This window comes from Rhyacophila brunnea, unplaced genomic scaffold, assembly GCF_057557595.1.
Source record: "Rhyacophila brunnea isolate RB1 unplaced genomic scaffold, BYU_Rbru_1.0 scaffold_13, whole genome shotgun sequence".
In the NCBI taxonomy this organism is placed as follows: Eukaryota; Metazoa; Arthropoda; class Insecta; order Trichoptera; family Rhyacophilidae; genus Rhyacophila; species Rhyacophila brunnea.
In genome coordinates, this window is record NW_028232785.1 from 38,553,321 (window position 1) to 38,575,592 (window position 22,272).

Here is a 22,272-nt window from a genome sequence, read left to right on the forward strand (position 1 = left end):
CACATACTGGCGAAAAACCACATCAATGCAATGTTTGTTTAAAGAATTTTCTGGAAATAAATAATCTCAAAAGACATAACATGACACATACTGGTGAAAAACCACATCAATGCGACGTTTGTTTAAAGAATTTCAGGCGAATTAGTAGTCTCAAAATACATAAAATGACACATACTGGTGAGAAACCACACCAATGCGATGTGTGTCTAAAGAATTTTATTCAAATCAGTTCTGTCAATAAACATAAAATGACACATACTGGTGAAAAACCACATCAATGCGATGTTTGTTTAAAGAATTTTCAGCAAATTCGTTATCTCAAAATACATAAAATGACACATACTGGTGAAAAACTACACCAATGCGATGTGTGCTCTAAAAAATTCTCTCAAATTGCTTATCTCAAAAACCATAAATTGCGATGTGTGTTAAAAAATATTGCAAGTTGATTTTCATCTTAAATATTCTAAAAATCTTAAATACTTACTGGTAATATCAAAATTCATAAAATGACACATTCTAGGGAAAACTTCATCAATGCGATGTATGTTTTGAATAATTCTGTCAAATCCGTTCTCTCAAAATACATAAAATAATACATACTGGAGAAAAACCACATCAATGCGATGTTTGTTTAAAGAATATCCTGCATATTGGTGATCTCAAAATACATACTACATACATACATACATACAAAACACAGTATACAACATGACACCTAGCTACCAATATATTGAGATAGAGATTCCTAAACAAAAACTTACAGGACTTGCTGTCACAATAAAATGAAACCGAATAACAAAATAAACTGCTTTGGTCATTCAAACATTATGTATAGTGATACCTCTTAAAATATCACGTCCCAAAAAAGCGACTTCTCTCGAGCAAATGACGACCTTACCATTGCTATCAGGCAAAATCCTCAACCTCACTGATGATTCCACAAGCGAGTCAGAAAGTACAGCAAGATAAATAAAGACGTAATATACCATACAAAATCTGATACGTGCAAATATAACTGCATGCAAAGTTTTATTTGTAAAAAAATCTCGCAGAAAAGGACCGAAAATGCTGTGCCCGTCCAAATAATCTAAGAGCGCGATGCAGAACCATATTTAAGCGCGTACGTCCTTTAGATCCGCGCCTAACTTTATAGTTCCGATTTTGACGACCTAAGTTCAGTGATAAAAACCTATATTATTCTTATTAGAACGCCCAAGTGGAACAGAGAAAGGAAATGTGATGTCTTTTTCTTGTTCGAGCGGCTGCTTAACGTCAATAGTTCTGGATCGCGCTCTAAGAATATAACTACTGGTTTATAAGAACGCTTTTTATAATCTTAGTAATATATAACGTATTTAGAAAGAATGTTTATGTATTATATTCGATTCACAGATTGTTGGCTTTAAATTCACTGACCAACCCACCGCTATACTATTAAAAGTTGAAATAAATGTAGCAGTAAAATACCTTTCATTATAACTAGTAAACACAACCCACCTGGTGTTTTATTTTTCGCTTGTTTGTATTGATCCAAGACATAAATAGAGTCGATAAACAATCATATTTTGGGCCAAAATATATCAGTACTTGTAGTGTGAATTTAAATTTATGACTTTAGAGATGCATCCCTTGTTTCCAAGATTCATCAACAGTTATCAGTTTGTTGTATGGGTTCACCAGAACTACAGAGAACTACGCCGTAGCTGGCCCTTGCGCACTCTGCACAGCGGTGCTACAAAAATGATCTACGCACTGCAGGTCTGGCTTGGCGGGAGACGCGAGAGTTGGCGATTGGCCGAAGAAAGTGGCGCGATTTTGTGCTTGCCCTATTTTCCAATTCTAGGTCGTTATAGGGTGAAAGAAGAAGAAGAAGAATAATTATTAATGTTATATATTTATATTCCACTGAATTCACAAAATCCTAATACTCTTGTTAGTAGTATTAATATACAACACAAACATAAAAAACTAAAATACCGTTTTGTACAGTTTCTATGAGATATCATTATAGGCGTTTTTTATATTGAGATTTTAATTACTTATTTAATTACCGATAGAACAAAGGACAAGCGTTTTCTCGATACGTAAGTATTTAATAGTATTCTTTCCAATGTTTTTGGGTACGTAAACCGGAGTGTTTTTTGGATCTAATACGATAATACTGATAAAACTACGAGGAAATTTAATATTAGAATTTCGGAGCACTAGGCAACCCGAAGACTTGGAAAGGATACGTCAACATTATTTGGAACCATAATTATTAAATACATTTGACATTGAAAAGGGTGCCATATGTGTGATAATAAACATTTCTACCAAGAAATATTTAATGTGTACCTACGCTGTTACCTGTAAATGTATTCCAAAAAATAAACTCACTGTTTCCGCCGGAATCCGCGTTGTCAATTGAAAGCACGTCACCGAGAGAAGAGCAGTAAAGACGATATTATAACCTACCCACAGAACAGATAATAAATAGAATACCGAAACGTATTCTTGAAACGTGTGTAAGTTTAACCCGGATTCTTCCTTACTCGAGTCCCTTACTTGCTATCGCCTTACCCGTTATGAATTTCAGTTCCCATTATTTCTGAGTTCCCTGAACCTACCTCATCTGCCACACTTACCGGTCCGGGATGGGTACCAGATCCTACATCAGACCCCCGCCTCATTCGGAGATGGCAGTTTGTGCAAGCACACTAAGAGGGTTATTCAAATTTCAATTTGGGTGACCCAGAAAAATGCTGGATACTTGAAACACTAAACTTGGATGTTAAATCATGTGCATCGCCAGTAAACGTTAGTGCCTGATTTTTTTTTTTTTTAATTTTTCACCTATAGTTAAGTGGGTACCTAATTATTATTGTATTCGCAATATTGACCATTGAAGTAGAGATGGCAATTCAATTAGATTTAGTGGTAGGTGATATATTTTGTAAGTAATGTATAAAACACCGTTCTCAGATACCTAAATATTGAAGTCATGAAAGGATGATAAAAAATACTGTACAAAGAATGGAGCAGCATTTTCTCTAGGTATATCATTAAAATCAACACTCTTGTTGGATTCTGAACAATACTAACAACTGCTAACATATTAAAAGCGAGTTCAAATACTGGGTATGGGAAAATTAACAAAGGTATTGTTTTTCAATGTGTGTTTGAATCTAGAGCATGGACCTAAAAGGTTGAGCAAGTGGTTAACATCTATTTCTCATAAAAAATAATGTTATGAAACCTTTTTGTGAGGCGGCCATGATCCAACTGCATTTTCAAAACAAAATATTTTTTTTTTCAATATTGAATATACACATATAAAAACATCAGAAACAAAACCGTCACCATGGAAGAACCTCCCTTTCCTCCCAGCGATGCTACAAAAGAGATATACGCGCAGCTTGTCTCGCATGTCCCAAGACGTGGCGATAGAACTAGGTAGGTAGTACGACCTTGTTCGTGCACTATGCCCCAACAGTGGGTAATCAATGACAGGATGAAGTACGTAGAAAATAACAATAATCAGTAAGTATACCAAATTATATTATGAGCACATCCAATAATTATATATCCAGGTATAACTATACTCGTTTTTTTATCAAATTACTAAATAAAATGATAGAAAAGTAAAATAATTATAATTTACGTGGCAGCGTATTTTTTTAAGTGTGTAAAAATATACATGCATGAACCGATAAATTGGTGCTGGCTAATTTCCAACTCCTAACAATTAAAAAATAACAATTCAGGTTTATTATATACATAAATTTTTCTATTCTCCAGATGTTTGATAGTTTTAGCAGGAACTAATACGTAGATTTAATTTATTCCGGTAGGAAATTCCAATACAATTTACAATGTCACAACAAGAAAAACAGCGATAATTTTATTATCAATACAATATAGTCAGAGGCAACTTCATACAAAGGCGGCAAATTAGTAGGTATAAATCAGATGGCATTATAAAGGTAGTCGTTCGAGGCGCCGTCCGACAAAACAATAACTTCTTACAAATACTCTTAATATACAATATGCCAACCCCTAGGGTCGCTTGACAAGATAGCATATAATCACTCCTAATGACATTACCCCGGTCCTGGTATAACCTCAAGGGCGTTATACCCTCGACCGCTCTGCCCTTAGACCAGGTTGAGAACCCCTGCTTTAGGCTAGCTCAGCTCTAAGTCGGAGGGGGTAGTCAACTAAAAGTTCTTAACGACACTTTTGAACACACCGCAACAATAATATTGTTATATTAATTGTTCAAAATCGCCACCTAGTAATAGGATGCCGTCAGGAGCCTTTAGATACTTTATTAATCTTTGATCAAAATTCGTTTTGCATTCATGTGCGCGAAACGTCAAGAACAGCTGTTAGCTGTCATCCAGTTTTTGTGCTGAATTATTTTCCCGAGAAATAGATCATGGAATTATTTACAGTATTACTTTAATTATTTATTAGATTATGTTCTCTTAAATAAATTTATTATAATTAATGTTTTATTTCTATAGCACTATATTTTATTTCTAAACAATTACTATATTTATTATATAAGCTTATTTTAATTAATAATTAATTATAGTATAAAACTATCCGTATTGATTTTTATATTTAATTTAATTTATATATATGGCTGCACACTTACTACTACGTATTACCGAGGCACCGACTATAAAGTTTGGAAAAACATGTTCCTTTCATATATTATATATTTGCGGGTACTTGTTACTAAGTAATTAATGACGTATTCGTTTACGAGCGAATAATCCCCGTCGCCGCGTTTATATATCAACGTCGCAGATTGCTAAAAGACTAAATTTGTATCGAAAAACACGGATTTTTATACCCATCAGACGGGACTGTCCCAAAAAAACTGACGTCAAGGATACGAAAAACCCCCTCTCTAAATTTAGGTTTTTATCAATTATCTAAAGAACCATCCATAATTCTGATTAAGAGATTATGTAGCCTCGTAGAGGTTCTGATACCTGTTATGGAAATATAGATTTTAATAACATAATGTTTAGGGAAATGTAGGAAAAAGCAGTAGATATATTTTTAGGGCGTGTTTACGCGCGAAAAGTGGACCGATGAGGTTATTTTTGCCTTTTTCCATCAGACCAGGAGCAAAACCCTCGGACCAATTACGGAAAAATGGTTTATTTCCCCGTTTTCCCGGAAAATTACGAGTATCTAATTAGGTCAAAAACAAGCGGCCTATAGGTATCTACAGGTAAGACAAGTTTCATAATCATTGCAAATTGCATTGTACTTTTGACGTAGATTAGATATACATTTTCTGATTAAATTATCAGGATTACAATAATGAAAAATGAAAGATCGTCGGTTTAAAACGGTGCGTAATATCAGCATGTATATCGGAATCGACCGTACCGGCATATTACGATAATGAGAATGAGTCAAAATTCAATCTCGTGTTTTCTTTTATCGTCCGTACCTTTCGCATCGTTTTCACTCCTTCAAGGAGGAGGTACGACTTAGATTTATACAAATACATTTATGGGGCACTATAATGTCAAGAAAAAGTTTTAGATCTAAATAGTATTCCCACAAGTACAGGTTTCCGAAGTTCAAAAATAACCTGTTTTAAAGTAACTTTTTACAAATTGAAAATGATGCGTAGGGCATAGTTAACAGATCTAAGAAATAATTTGTATTTGTAAATTAACAGAATAATAGTGCCTCCAAACTTACATTATTAGATTTTTACATTTCGTAATTTTCTTATCAACTTTTTACATAAGTACGTACTAAATTCGTACGTACTTTATTACAATTAATTATATTAATTTATCATTGACATTTGGTGTGCGCATCCGATACTTACAATATCTAATCATAAGATTATTATTACGACGTTATTTGATATCATATTTTAATTATTCAATATATTTTACGGCGCTCTGCGTTAAATACATCGCGAGCGAAATTTCAAATTCTTTCACGTAAGCAAAATTTGATTTTATATAATACAAAAATGAATTAGTTAACTTTTGTTAACAGCATTTAGCTTATGATATCACACAAGTCGTTTACATGTTATTATTTATTTTAAACCTTAATTCTAGATCATTCAGTTACTCAAATTTTTTTTATGAGACCATTTGGTCTGCCTGAAAGAAATCATCCATAGTTTACTCTGAGTGGCTGTAAGTCGCTTAGACTGAAATACGGGTCATATCACATGTTTCCTTCAGCTTCGTCTCGAGGTAGGCCGCACAATTCAACACGAAATCGACATTCACGATCGGACTGAAATAGTTGTGACGTCGCAAGAAATGAAGGCTGAAGGCACGCATTTTGTGGTCGTGTCAGTAAGTCACTTGAAGATACTATTCAGGAATGCGAAAAGTATCACCTGCATAATATGAATAATATTGTTTTAAAAGGTTATTCACCAACATCTCTCATTTCGTGTTTTATAAGATTACAAGTTGCGAGCATCTATATGAACATACATTGCATTTATAAGGTTTTTCACCAGTATGTGTCATTTTATGTGTTTTGAGTTCACTATGAGTGATGAATTTTTTAAAACTCACATCGCATTGATGTGGTTTTTTACCAGTATGTGTCAATTGATGTTTTTTTAAATTACTAATTTGCAGAAAAATTTTAAAACACATCGCACTGATGTGGTTTTTCACCCGTATGTGTAATTTTTTCTTTTAAGTTTACTACTTGTGATGAACTTTTTAAAACACACATCGCACTAATGAGGTTTTTCACCAGTATGTGTCAATTGATGCGTTTTTAAATTACCAATAAGCAAAAAAAAATTAAAACACACATCGCATTGATATCGTTTTTCACCAGTATGTGTCATTTTATGTATTTTAAGTGAACTATTTGCGGTGAACTTTTTAAAACACACATCGCACTGATGTGGTTTTTCACCCGTGCGTGTCATTTTATGTCTTTTGAGATCACCACTTCCGATGAATTTTTTAAAACACACATCGCATTGATGTGGTTTTTTTACCAGTATGTGTCAATTGATGTGTTTTTAAATTACCAATATGCAGAAAATTTTTAAAACACACATCGCATTGATGTGGTTTTTCACCTGTATGTGTCATTTTATGTTTTTTTAGTTCATTATTTACGCTGAAATTTTTAAAGCACAGATCGCATTGATGTGGTTTTTCACCGGTGTGTGTCGTTTTATGTCTTTTGAGGTCACTATTTGCGATGAATTTTTTGTAACACACATCGCATTGATGTGGTTTTTCACCAGTATGTGTCATTTTATGTTTTTTTAAACCACCATTTTGTAGAAATTTTTTAAAACACACATCGCACTGATGTGGTTTTTCACCCGTATGTATCTTTTGATGTGTCTTTAAATTACTAATTTGCAGAAATTTTTTAAAACACATCGCATTGATGTCTCTTTTCACCAGTATGTGTCATGTATGACTTAAGATTCTGAGACTTCATGCATGAAACGTAGTGATGATTTAGATGTTTTACAGTTTCAAACACTCCACAACAATTATTACAAATAAAGTTACGTGGGAAATATGTAACTGTTCTCAACATAAGTCGAACCTCCTTTGGCAAGTTTAATTTATTAAATTCATGTTTGATGTTCTGTTCGTCGATGGTTATTTCCGAATGCTGCAACATCATTTTAATGTCTTTATTGATTGCATGTGCAATTTTGTTGTTACTTGGGTCATTATCAACCGTATCTTTTTTAACGATATCCAATGGTTTACTCTTACGTACTGCAAAATATTTCTGGGTAGAAATCTACAAAAAGAATTGGAATATTAATATATTCAAAGCAATACTATGTGAAAAATATCAATAAAATATACTTATTTTCCAATGTCCCCTAATAGAGCACTGATACTATGTCGTTTGTAAAGTGTTTTTGTGTCAAAACGATACGTTACACTGCGCTCACTCGTTGACAATTATAATCAAAATCTTTTCTTTTTTTTTAATATGGTGAAAATTACAAATTATTATTACAAGACGTTTACAACATGTCATTTAGAAGAAAATAAATAATAATAAAAGAGTATTACATATATATTTAAAAAAAAAAGATGGCCATTAAAACAGTACAATTAGTATAGACATTAAAAATTGAAATAATAAGGAAGTCACCGAATGAGCTAAGCATACCCTATTTTAAGAATTTATAAAACAATGCCTACATATACTCATCCTGATGCAGGTGAAATATGTCAATAGCTGATGTGATTTGGTTGTACAATCTTATTGCCATCCCAATTGCCATTACCAATGGCAGGTTAGTTGTGCACCTTTGGTGAACAAAAAATGGATGCCCACGATTCTCAAGATAATTATCAGACACAAATGAATCCCACGAAGAATGGCAGTTTTCATTTACGCCACGTGTAAGTCGGAAAAAATATGTAGCTAAATGAAGATCTCTTCTAAACTTTAAGCAACAGTATGTAAACATACCTAATGATCAGTATATACAGTCTGGCAAATCTTCATGAAAAGAACCACGCTTGAACAACTCTAATTAGTTATTCAAATTTACTCAAAAAAGCTATTGTCGATTTACACTACTTATACATTTTAGAGCGAAATTGCGTTAAGCGATGAGGCTCATTTTTTCAAGGAGAGGTTTAAAAGAATATTATTTTATGTAACAAAAATACTTTGTGCAGTCATCAAATGTTTAAAATAACTATAATGGATAATAAGCTTCAAAATTATATAAATAGATTATCTACAACGTTTAAGGAGTGTCCAGGATCATGGTCTGAAAATACAATAAAAACTCAATTTTGACCTTCGACGAGCATGTCCCCCCTTTATTCTGTTATGGTTTGGTTTCGCAGGGTTTAAGGCGATATACATATTTTTGATAATTCACAATTTTAACTATAATAATTAATAAATATGTAAGTACCTACCTATCTGAAAACATTAAAGTCAAAGATAAACTTACAATTAAAAAAAAATGTTAAAACATCTGAATTTTCAAAGGACTCCATTTTATTATTACTTAGGGACATATTTTTTAATGTAATATTATTAAGGTATTAGTTTATTAAGTTTTCTATGATGTGCTTAAGAGATTTTTACTTATTCTTTGTTTTAATATTTTTTATATTCATTTTAAAAAACATAGATTTTTATAAAAATACAATTGTGTGCAAGCTTTGTACTTTTGTTCTAGGTGCCTCTGCACATCTATTCTTTACACAAGATTGCTATCGAGGGTAGTTTTTCATTTTTATATCGAAGTATTAGCACGTATTGTAACAATTACAACCAACTTCTTGTTATTGTTACAAGAACTGCTAATACTTCGACACAAAAAAATGAAAACCCCCCTCGATAGTTGCCAATAGCGGCCGATATCAGTCTTGTGTATAGAATAGATGCTCTGGTAGATTAACACGTCTGCTTTATTGAATTGAAATACGTGTGACGTCACTAAATGCAAAAAAAAATGTTCAACTGTCGTCGTATTTTCGTTTATGCCTGTAAATAATTATAGGTGTTCTTTAATGTTCTATGCATGCTCCTCTTAATTATGAAGAGTTTGCCTTGTTATGGTAATAATAGTTATGTCCGAAGAGATTGGAATTGGTTAGGTATGTCTAAATAAAATGTCAGCCGACGGAAGTTTTTGTTTTGAATGAATGAACCCAACATTCTTAACCGTTTGATAAGTGGAAGATACCAACCTGCTGCGTATGACGATAGCTTGGTTAAAAACTGTATTTAGTGACAATATGTATTATATTTTGTATATAAATAAAGAAAATCAGAAACATTTGGTTTTAATCGTTTTTATTCACACTATCCCATTCATAATAAGTAGCACCTGTTCGCACAAGGAAACTACATTAATATGAGATTTATTATTGTAACCCATATAGATATTACCATCTCCCGTCAGAGCGAAGAAGATGCATTCACTTTCTTCGCTCGATATGCTGGTTGCTGGTCAACGTCTGTTATTTGGACTTGGGAGTGAACAAATAAATACCTCGGAAAGGCCTAAACCGGCGATTTTTATTTTACTTATACTTATACTATTTATTACATTTTTATCAGTTTTTACAAGCCCCGAAAAATTTAATAATATTTTTATTATGAGAGACGCTGATAATAAAAAATAATTATTTTGTGCTCCTTGAGTCCCTTATTACATAGGTTAAGGGTAATTCGCGGGTGGGAGGGGGCCTACTCAGTAGTGAGCGCACCGAACGCTTTTTTGGTAGGTTTTATGCCTAAAGGCGAAACCCGGGTCGCACATAATACCATCATAACATACCTCTTGAGACCCGAAGGAGAACCAGCCATCGAAAAAAATATTTCTTTGATTTTATGGAACAGAAGTATTAGTACGAGTATATTGACAAAAAAATAATTTTAGGTTTTTTTATTTTATAACAAGTAAAGACGTATACTATATGCACATTATGTGGATATCAGGTCACACTGCAGAAGAATATTACCTACTCTATAAACTTAAAGAAGGTTAAGAAGACAACTTGTCCAAAGGAATGGATAATTTTATTAGAAATTATACAATAAAAACAATACAAAAACATTATAAATAAGATAATAAATATATCTACACTTGAAATTATGAAATAAAACCCTAAATATATACTTTAAAATTGCTTTAAACTGCATCCTATACCATGTGATACAGCTCAAAGCAAAATTTTGTAAACAGATATATGTTGCATTTTATGCAAATATACCTGGTGCGGGACTTGCATCCAGGATATCGGCACACGGATGTTGAATGGTCATCCTGCAAGCGAGAAAGAATATAGGATAAGCTCAGTTTGGAACGTTTGTTTTGAAATAAATTGTCAAAATGTTCTTGTTATTAGATATAAAACAATGTAGGTGGTTATTTACTTGGTTCACATAATTGTCCAACGACCGGTGTCGTTCGCTTTGAAAACATTATTAGGTAGGTATCTAATCTACATAATGTAGGTACTCTTATTCCTCGTCACCGCTCGCATAACATTAAAACCATAACCATATCTTCATATTCGTGTTCCTCGATGTCATCCGCGTCTGAGAGATTTACATGAAGACGAACGCAGCCATTTTTACAGCCAAATACCTACTCGCGCCGATTGAAGCAGTTTTTGGTCACTAGCAGCCATTCAGATCCCCCCCTTTTTTCCGGAAACAGGACATAAGCTGTATCTTCTTCTCTTGGCAAGAAATCAACGCATTGAACAATTATAGTCCCCATTCTATTTGATGAAAACCTGCGACGTCAGGAGCGATAACATTATGACGGAGGGAATCCAAACCCGCCGACACATATGTAAACATCTCTCCTGAAGGCCGGAAGACATCAGAAGATAGTGTTACCACCTTCCACTATAGTTAATCCAGAAGCTTTGGCTTCCAACAGAAGCTGCAAGGTGTCACCTGCAAAACAGTCACTAGATGGAGAACACGGCAATGGCCACATACATAAATGTAGGTAAATTTAGATACCTATTTAAACACATCGCAGATTTAAAATACTAACGGCATAAAAAAACGTTACAAAAAAGTTAATAGCCTCCTGCAATTTTTTTAATCATAATTTAAACATTTTTTATACTAAAATCATGGCTTAATTTAAATCGATTTTTGTTTTTATCAAATCAATGGTAAAAACAATTGAAAATCTACAGCGCGTACTTAGCTTAATTCTGGACACTAATGTCAATTATAATAAGAAAGTAAATTCGTTCACCCATAACTATTAATTTTTATTAGGAATCAAATTTAACCTTCCAAATTGTAATCCTTTTGATATAAAAATTATATCAGATAGCCAGACGTGTCATCTATATACGTACCTAATGTAATTCTTATTTAATCCAAATTCAAAAATTCGTTGAAGAAAATAATTAATTATATCTAAGCCCCATGCATCAGATTCCATAGCAAGCAGTACAATTAATTATTACATACCTATACCATACATATAGTTATTGCCATCTCCCGTCAGAGCGAAGAAGATGCATTCTCTTTCTTCGCTCGGTATGCTGGTTGCTGGTCGTCGTCTGTTATTTGGGACTTGGGAGTGAACAAATAAACTCCTTAGAACGATCGAAAACGGCAAATTTTTATTTGACTTATACTTTTACTATTTATTACATTTTTTTTTATCAATTTTTCGGAACGCGAGATGTATATTTATGATATTGTTCCTACGTCTGTGTTTTTAATATAAAAGTATTTTAAAACGTTTTACGGATTAAATTATAAATTGTAATGGAACATAATTAATATACACACAAACGGATATTTTCAAAGATGATAGGTAATATAATTTGAGCGTATGTTACGTTTATAAATGTTTAGGAAAAAAACATAAGTCAAACTAATTGCTTATTTAGAAAAACTAATTATCACAAACATATTGATCTTTTGAAATTTCATAGATTTATTGTACATATTCATCAATAGTAATATTGGGTTATCTTCTTATTTCCCGTAAATATATCTGACAAGCGTGGTTACTCCACAGCCTACCTCTTTCCAAAAGTCACCCTTCGCCACTGGGTCCTGGAGTAGATACGTAGAAAGATTGACCGTACTATAATTATTATAGTAGGTACACTACTATAATTTTGAATCCGCGGCAAATAAGAGTTACAGTCCGACAAACTTATCTAAATAACGGTCAAAAATTAAATTACAAACTACCATATGGACGCCATTTTGAAAACGTCATTCGAATGTCAGATTCTGTCCAGTTGCGAGTCTTGATTGTGTAGTTTTCGACAGTGGCTACTTATACACTGAATATATACTATATATACACTACATAATATTAAATATATACACTAAATCAATGAAATTTCAAAAGGCTGATGAGTTTGGTATAATTAGTTTATAAAAATAAGCAATTAGTTTGAATTATGTATTTTCTTAAACATTTATAACGTAACATACCTACGCTCAAAATATATTACCTATCATCTTTGAAAATATCCGTTGTTGTGTATAATATGTTCCATAACAATTTATAATTTAACCCGTAAAACTAGACATTTTAAAATACTTCAATATTTAAAACACCGACTTATGTATAAATAACAGATAAATAACAATCGCGAGTTAAATTATTTTATATTTTTAATATTACTAATACTTATTTTGAATAAATGTGCTTTAGCGGATTTAAGCGCTAACTAAACAAACTATAGGTCCATTTACCTGGATCACCCAATGTTAAAACTCAACTTTTTTTGGGTGCATTTGTTTGTGCACGATTTTTTTTCGTTTGTGCACCTATAATAACCGAAAAATTCCAATTTTAAATTGGGTGTTCCAGCTAAACGTTGGGTCACCCAATGTTGAAATTTCAACTTTTTTTGTGTGCATTCGTTTGTGCATCGTTAGTACACGTTTGTGCACGCGTTTCTTTCGTTTGTACAGGCACATTAAGGGGGTTATTCGCATTTCAATTTGGGTGACCCAGCTAAATGCTGGATACTTGTGTCACTAAACTTAGATTTTTTTCAAAATTTAAATTGTCAACACTAGTGCGTTTGTAGTGAACGTTAGTGCACGATTCTTTTTTGCATTTTCATCTGTATTCAGCGCGCTATTTAATTTTTAAGTTTGTATGCAAAACCTGACTGCGTGGGTTTAAAAATATTTTTTTAGTGAAATCTCTTGTCACATAGGTAAAGCGCAATTCTGCATACTTTTTTAATTTTTTTCTCATATAGTGCGTGAGATATTTGATATGAAATATTTGATGAACGTTAAGTTGAACCACCCAACACACTTTTTTAACTTTTTATTAGGTCATCAATTTGTCTATTATTGGTTTACGTTTGTGCACGTGCTTTTTTTGATTTCGAGATTATATCTTGAGAGATATTATTTTTTTTAATTTAGTGACTTGATACTTGAACCATTAAATTTAACTTAATATTGATTTGTTAGGTGCATACAATTACATATATTTTTTCTTACATTAAGCTATAAATTTGATTTTGAATGGCCGTCAAGTTTTAACATCAAACATTTTTTTTCCAAATTTTTTAAATGCACAGCTTTGAGTAATTTAATTACATGATTTTTCATGTACTTTGTATTGTTTTTCCATGTAAATTACGCGAAAAATTCCCATTTTTCGATTTTCACTAAGTACCCCGTCAAAATATCCCGAACAAAAACAACCGCATCCGTTTGGAAGATCCAGTCAACAGTCAGTCTCGCATAACGTAATGTGGCCTCAGGTAAGAGCACAAAAACACGTGCGTTATCCGTGATTGTATTTTTGCAAATATGAAAATGTAAACAGTTTATTATTTATAATAAAATAAGTAGGTAATTTAAATATAAAAATTTTATTACTGAAAGGTCCATTTACCCGGATCACACAATGTTAAAACTCCAACTTTTTTTGGGTGTTTTTTTTCTAATTTTTATACATTTGATAAAATATGTTTATGAAACCATTTTAAATATTGCAAAATTGTATGAAAAATATAATTATGACAGTCGCCATATTACTGTGTTTTCTCTTTTTGTACTTTAATTTGTTATCGAAAATGCACTAAGTCAAGTACTACCTTCATATATTTTTCCAAAAAGTAGCAAATCTGCGCTTATTTTATAGTAACATATTAAGAAATTTGTAGCCAATAAAACGATCTGTAATTTGAAATCGATAACTATATTATGACCTTTTATATGTATATATAAAAAAGTTAAGACCACGCAAACTTTCAAACTCGATTATCTTAAAACTAGTATTTTTGACTTCATGCTTTTTCGCAGTATACACACGGTATGTAATAATTAATTGTACTGCTTGCTATGGAATCTGATGCATGGGGCTTAGATATAATTAATTATTTTCTTCAACGAATTTTTGAATTTGGATTAAATAAGAATTACATTAGGTACGTATATAGATGACACGTCTGGCTATCTGATATAATTTTTATATCAAAAGGATTACAATTTGGAAGGTTAAATTTGATTCCTAATAAAAATTAATAGTTATGGGTGAACGAATTTACTTTCTTATTATAATTGACATTAGTGTCCAGAATTAAGCTAAGTACGCGCTGTAGATTTTCAATTGTTTTTACCATTGATTTGATAAAAACAAAAATCGATTTAAATTAAGCCATGATTTTAGTATAAAAAATGTTTAAATTATGATTAAAAAAATTGCAGGAGGCTATTAACTTTTTTGTAACGTTTTTTTATGCCGTTAGTATTTTAAATCTGCGATGTGTTTAAATAGGTATCTAAATTTACCTACATTTATGTATGTGGCCATTGCCGTGTTCTCCATCTAGTGACTGTTTTGCAGGTGACACCTTGCAGCTTCTGTTGGAAGCCAAAGCTTCTGGATTAACTATAGTGGAAGGTGGTAACACTATCTTCTGATGTCTTCCGGCCTTCAGGAGAGATGTTTACATATGTGTCGGCGGGTTTGGATTCCCTCCGTCATAATGTTATCGCTCCTGACGTCGCAGGTTTTCATCAAATAGAATGGGGACTATAATTGTTCAATGCGTTGATTTCTTGCCAAGAGAAGAAGATACAGCTTATGTCCTGTTTCCGGAAAAAAGGGGGGGATCTGAATGGCTGCTAGTGACCAAAAACTGCTTCAATCGGCGCGAGTAGGTATTTGGCTGTAAAAATGGCTGCGTTCGTCTTCATGTAAATCTCTCAGACGCGGATGACATCGAGGAACACGAATATGAAGATATGGTTATGGTTTTAATGTTATGCGAGCGGTGACGAGGAATAAGAGTACCTACATTATGTAGATTAGATACCTACCTAATAATGTTTTCAAAGCGAACGACACCGGTCGTTGGACAATTATGTGAACCAAGTAAATAACCACCTACATTGTTTTATATCTAATAACAAGAACATTTTGACAATTTATTTCAAAACAAACGTTCCAAACTGAGCTTATCCTATATTCTTTCTCGCTTGCAGGATGACCATTCAACATCCGTGTGCCGATATCCTGGATGCAAGTCCCGCACCAGGTATATTTGCATAAAATGCAACATATATCTGTTTACAAAATTTTGCTTTGAGCTGTATCACATGGTATAGGATGCAGTTTAAAGCAATTTTAAAGTATATATTTAGGGTTTTATTTCATAATTTCAAGTGTAGATATATTTATTATCTTATTTATAATGTTTTTGTATTGTTTTTATTGTATAATTTCTAATAAAATTATCCATTCCTTTGGAGAAGTTGTCTTCTTAACCTTCTTTAAGTTTATAGAGTAGGTAATATTCTTCTGCAGTGTGACCTGATATCCACATAATGTGCATATAGTATACGTCTTTACTTGTTATAAAATAAAAAAACCTAAAATTATTTTTTTGTCAATATACTCGTACTAATACTTCTGTTCCATAAAATCAAAGAAATATTTTTTTCGATGGCTGGTTCTCCTTCGGGTCTCAAGAGGTATGTTATGATGGTATTATGTGCGACCCGGGTTTCGCCTTTAGGCATAAAACCTACCAAAAAAGCGTTCGGTGCGCTCACTACTGAGTAGGCCCCCTCCCACCCGCGAATTACCCTTAACCTATGTAATAAGGGACTCAAGGAGCACAAAATAATTATTTTTTATTATCAGCGTCTCTCATAATAAAAATATTATTAAATTTTTCGGGGCTTGTAAAAACTGATAAAAATGTAATAAATAGTATAAGTATAAGTAAAATAAAAATCGCCGGTTTAGGCCTTTCCGAGGTATTTATTTGTTCACTCCCAAGTCCAAATAACAGACGTTGACCAGCAACCAGCATATCGAGCGAAGAAAGTGAATGCATCTTCTTCGCTCTGACGGGAGATGGTAATAATATTACAGTAATAATATTATAGTAATATTATTAGATATTATCTATATGGGTTACAATAATAAATCTCATATTAATGTAGTTTCCTTGTGCGAACAGGTGCTACTTATTATGAATGGGATAGTGTGAATAAAAACGATTAAAACCAAATGTTTCTGATTTTCTTTATTTATATACAAAATATAATACATATTGTCACTAAATACAGTTTTTAACCAAGCTATCGTCATACGCAGCAGGTTGGTATCTTCCACTTATCAAACGGTTAAGAATGTTGGGTTCATTCATTCAAAACAAAAACTTCCGTCGGCTGACATTTTATTTAGACATACCTAACCAATTCCAATCTCTTCGGACATAACTATTATTACCATAACAAGGCAAACTCTTCATAATTAAGAGGAGCATGCATAGAACATTAAAGAACACCTATAATTATTTACAGGCATAAACGAAAATACGACGACAGTTGAACATTTTTTTTTGCATTTAGTGACGTCACACGTATTTCAATTCAATAAAGCAGACGTGTTAATCTACCAGAGCATCTATTCTATACACAAGACTGATATCGGCCGCTATCGGCAACTATCGAGGGGGGTTTTCATTTTTTTGTGTCGAAGTATTAGCAGTTCGTGTAACAATAACAAGAAGTTGGTTGTAATTGTTACAATACGTGCTAATACTTCGATATAAAAATGAAAAACTACCCTCGATAGCAATCTTGTGTAAAGAATAGATGTGCAGATGCACCTAGAACAAAAGTACGAAGCTTGCACACATTTGTATTTTTATAAAAATCTATGTTTTTTAAAATGAATATAAAAAATATTAAAACAAAGAATAAGTAAAAATCTCTTAAGCACATCATAGAAAACTTAATAAACTAATACCTTAATAATATTACATAAAAAAATATGTCCCTAAGTAATAATAAGATGAAGTCATTTGAAAATTCAGATGTTACAACATTTTTTTTTAATTGTAAGTTTATCTTTGACTTTAATGTTTTCAGATAGGTAGGTACACTTACATATTTATTAATTATTATAGTTAAAATTGTGAATTATCAAAAATAATTATATCGCCTTATACCCTGCGAAACCAAACCATAACAGAATATACTCATCTATCAATAAAATATATGCATGAGAAATTGCAATTATCATATGTAAATGGCTTTTAACTAGAATGAGTCCTTTTGTGCAATTTCATGCTACCAGATTTTAGGCATGAGTAATAACACTTATCACATTTAAAAGGCTTTTCACCAGATTGCGTGTTTTTGTGTTTTTTCATGGTACTTGATTGTCTGTATAAGAAATTTTTTTAATCACATTTCATTGTTGTTTAATTTATTAAAATGCATCCCTCTGAGTTGGTCGAAACCGGACCTAATTTATTGATTAAATGTGGAATAAAGAAGAAAATGTGTGTTTGTGCCAGATTTTGTGCACGAGTAATTACATTTATCACATTATAACTTTCCAACAGTATGAGTCAATTTGTGCCTTTTCATGCTACCAGACGTCGTGCATGAGTAATTGCATTTGTCACAGTTAACTGGCTTTTCACCAGAATGAGTCATTTTGTGTGTTTTCATACTACTAGACGTCGTGCACGAGTAATTGCAGTTACCACAGTTAAATGACTTTTCACCAGAATGAGTCATTTTGTGTTTTTTTATGTCACTTGATTGTCTGCATGAGTATTTGCACTTATCACATTTAAATTGTTTTCCACCAGAATGAGTCATTTTGTGTCTTTTCATGTGACCAGATTGTGTGCATGAGTAATTGCATATATTACATGTAAATGGCTTTTCACCAGAATGAGTCATTTTGTGTGTTTTCATACTACCAGACGTCGTGCATGAGTAATTGCATTTATCACATTTAAATGGCTTTTCACCAGAATGAGCCATTTTGTGTGTTTTCATACTAGTAGACGTCGTGCACGAGTAATTGCAGTTACCACAGTTAAATGGCTTTTCACCAGAATGAGTCATTTTGTGTTTTTTTATGTCACTTGATTGTCTACATGAGTATTTGCACTTATCACATTTAAATGGTTTTTCACCAGAATGACTCATTTCGTGTCTTTTCATGTGACCAGATTGTTTGCATGAGTAATTGCATATATCACATTTAAATGGCTTTTCACCAGAATGAGTCATTTTGTGTGTTTTCATTTGTCCAGGTTGATTGCATGAGTAATTGCATGTATCACATTTAAATGGCTTTTCATCACAATGTGTCATTTTGTGTTTTTTCATGCCATCTGATCGTTTGCATGAATAGTTGCATGTATCACATTTAAATGGCATTTCACCAGAATGACTCATTTTGTGTCTTTTAATGTGACTTGACTGTCTGCATGAGTAATTGCATTTATCACATTTAAATGGTTTTTCACCATAATGACTCATTTCGTGTATTTTCATGTGACTTGACTGTCTGCATGAGTAATTACAATTATCACATTTAAATGGTTTTTCACCAGAATGACTCATTTTGTGTCTTTTCATGTCACTTGACTGTCTACATGAGTAATTGCACTTATCACATTTAAATGGTTTTTCACCAGAATGACTCATTTCGTGTCTTTTCATGTGACTTGACTGTCTGCATGAGTAATTGCATTTATCACAGTTAAATGGCTTTTTTCCCGAATGAGTCATTTTGTGTGATTTCACGACTTGACCAGAACGTATTTTTGTAAAATGACCATCGTGACATTTAACCAGCCTTGCAACGGAATCGGTCGTTTTCGCAATTGTGGTTTTGTGTATCGCTTTGTGAAGCAACATTAGGTCGAACGACGAAAAAAAATCAAAACAGATACTGCACACAAAATTTTCTTCATGAAACGATTTTTTTTCCAGTCGTATAACAGCCACTAATAATTCTGTGTTTACCATATTCGATTGAAAAATAGCACGTTTACTATTGCGACAGGCGACATCTTCGTACCTTTCAATATATTCCTTGAGTTCTTGCTTAAGCTCTTGTTCCTCAATGTGTATGTCTTCGCTAGACGCTTGTGCTTCAGTCATGTACCAGGACGATATGAGACTCGCGACATTGGCCGGTACAGTACTTCTAGCGATAGTCTAAAAATACATTTAAAAGTATTAAAAAATTATGAGACTTTTAAATAACCGGTCATAATTACCATTATGTACCATGTCAGTCGTAGCGATTCTAATCATGCACAAAACACTTTAATCGGATTTCTTGTTTAAATTATTACAATATGTATTTCTCCACCGTTGATCTATTCAATAATTCACATGTTTTGTTTAAACGCTCTCCACAATTTTGTATATATAGATATAAATACTTATATATTTAAAAATATGTTAATTTTTTGTCTTTTCATTAGTCTTCCTCAATTTTCTTAAGTAATTTCTTTATATGTCTTACTTTTTATATTGTTATGCTTAACTATATTATAATTTATAAATGGAAACTTTGTTGCTAAGGTCAAATACTGTCGGGGAGATGATATCAGTAAGTTAAAACCCAACCATACACCAATGGTAAATGCACATTGATCATTCATTATTAATATAACGTTAAAATATTACGACGTAAAGGAGCAAATAAAAAACAAAATTAGAATTATTTTAAAAACACACACATGATGCATCAGACCTATAATAAAGTAAAGCCATCTCTATTTACCTATTGCGCGGAGCAGCGCCATCTTAATAAATAGAAATGCTCTGACAAGTGAACACGACAAGAACTCTAAAGAACAGTGTTACGTTACGTACGCGTGCCAAAATTTCCCAAATATAATCGTTCGACTGTCTGACGTGCCGAGCAGTTTTTCATTGAAAAATTAAAAAGTAGTTTTTAAGAATTTTATTAAAAGAATATTATCTCGGCCACATTATGAGAGGACAAAAATACAGCATTCCCCAACTTGTTATTCAAAGAAAGATCAATGGAAGCGTAGCAAAGGACGGCGCCGCATTTCGTGGCTTAAGAACCTCCGTGATTGGTACGAGTGCAGCTCCACCGAACTGTGCCGGGTAGCAGACGACAAAGATAAGTACGCCTTGATGGTGGCCGACCTCCGCTAGGGGATGGCACAGTAAGAAGAAGAATTAAAAACGGTTAAAAATCACAATGAGAGATTCTATCTTTCACCGTGTTTCTAGAAGAAGGCATATCTTTTGTTCTTCGAATATATTTTACCTTGTTTTTACATTTTACAAAAAGGTCGTGGGAGCATTTAAACCACGCTTCTTTTATAGCTTTCCAAAAACTGAACGGTTTTCTATTTTCACTGTCTGTCAGAATTACTACTACTAGCTCCACCAAGTCGTTGTTTCTTATTTCGGGCAGGCATTTTTTCTGGTACCAATGAAATTGTTTGTTACTGTATTACTAAGCTTGGTTCTTTACACACAACATGACACCAGAATTGCTGGGATCAGATGAGGCGTTCTCTCGCTACAGTGAACTCAAGCATTTTAAATCGATCAAAATCAGAAGTTCGCGGAGCTGCTTCCTCCGCCGCCTGATGAGTGCGATAATATTATGTGTCATGCATAAAGCATTAGGAGCGATATGTTCAATTATATATTTACGTTAAACATAAATTCTTGAAGAGTATTTGCCTTTTATTTTTTTAAACAATACGATCTGTTATTTATGCACGAATTTCGTCGGTTCCGTTTGCGCATCGATTGGTAAATAGCACTGGTAAAAATAAAATTAAAAACTGTAGAAAATACGCATAGCTATGTCGTCATTATTTTTTAATAGTGTATATAAGTACTTATATTATTATTTGTATCACTTTTTTGAATTTTTCTTTATTATTATAATATAAGTAATATTTTTTTCTCTTCAATATAAAACATTCACGTGCCATAGGTTCACCATCACTGTTATAGAATAATGATTGGTCAGCAGTGTGAGGTGCAGGAAGGTAAGTTCACTCGTTATCGGAAATTTTCCGAATGCTTAGGTTTGTACTTGAGTCGGCGTTGCGCGGAGTGATCGATCGATTAAAACCGACTGTGGTTCTGAGTGGTGTAAATTATTAAGTACATAATCTTTGTTTTTACTTCGATTTTTTGAGTCCCGACATTAATTCAATTTAAATTAAGCAAAGTCTTAAAAAGCTTGACATTATCATAATTATTAATAGATACTTATATCATTTTATAAAACGCGTTTTGTATCAGAAATAAATTAGTTATTGTAATGTCATTTAACACTTTCTATAAACCTACTCGATATATGTGAGAACGTGAATGGTGTGGGACTTTATGTATTCATGAAAATCCAGAATGAGGTTCTCGTTGATCTCATGTATGCCCATCCCTAATCTATTGTCTGCTGGTTTGCAGCTGTCTAGAATGGGATTGGTTTGATTTTGATAGATGAGGTACATC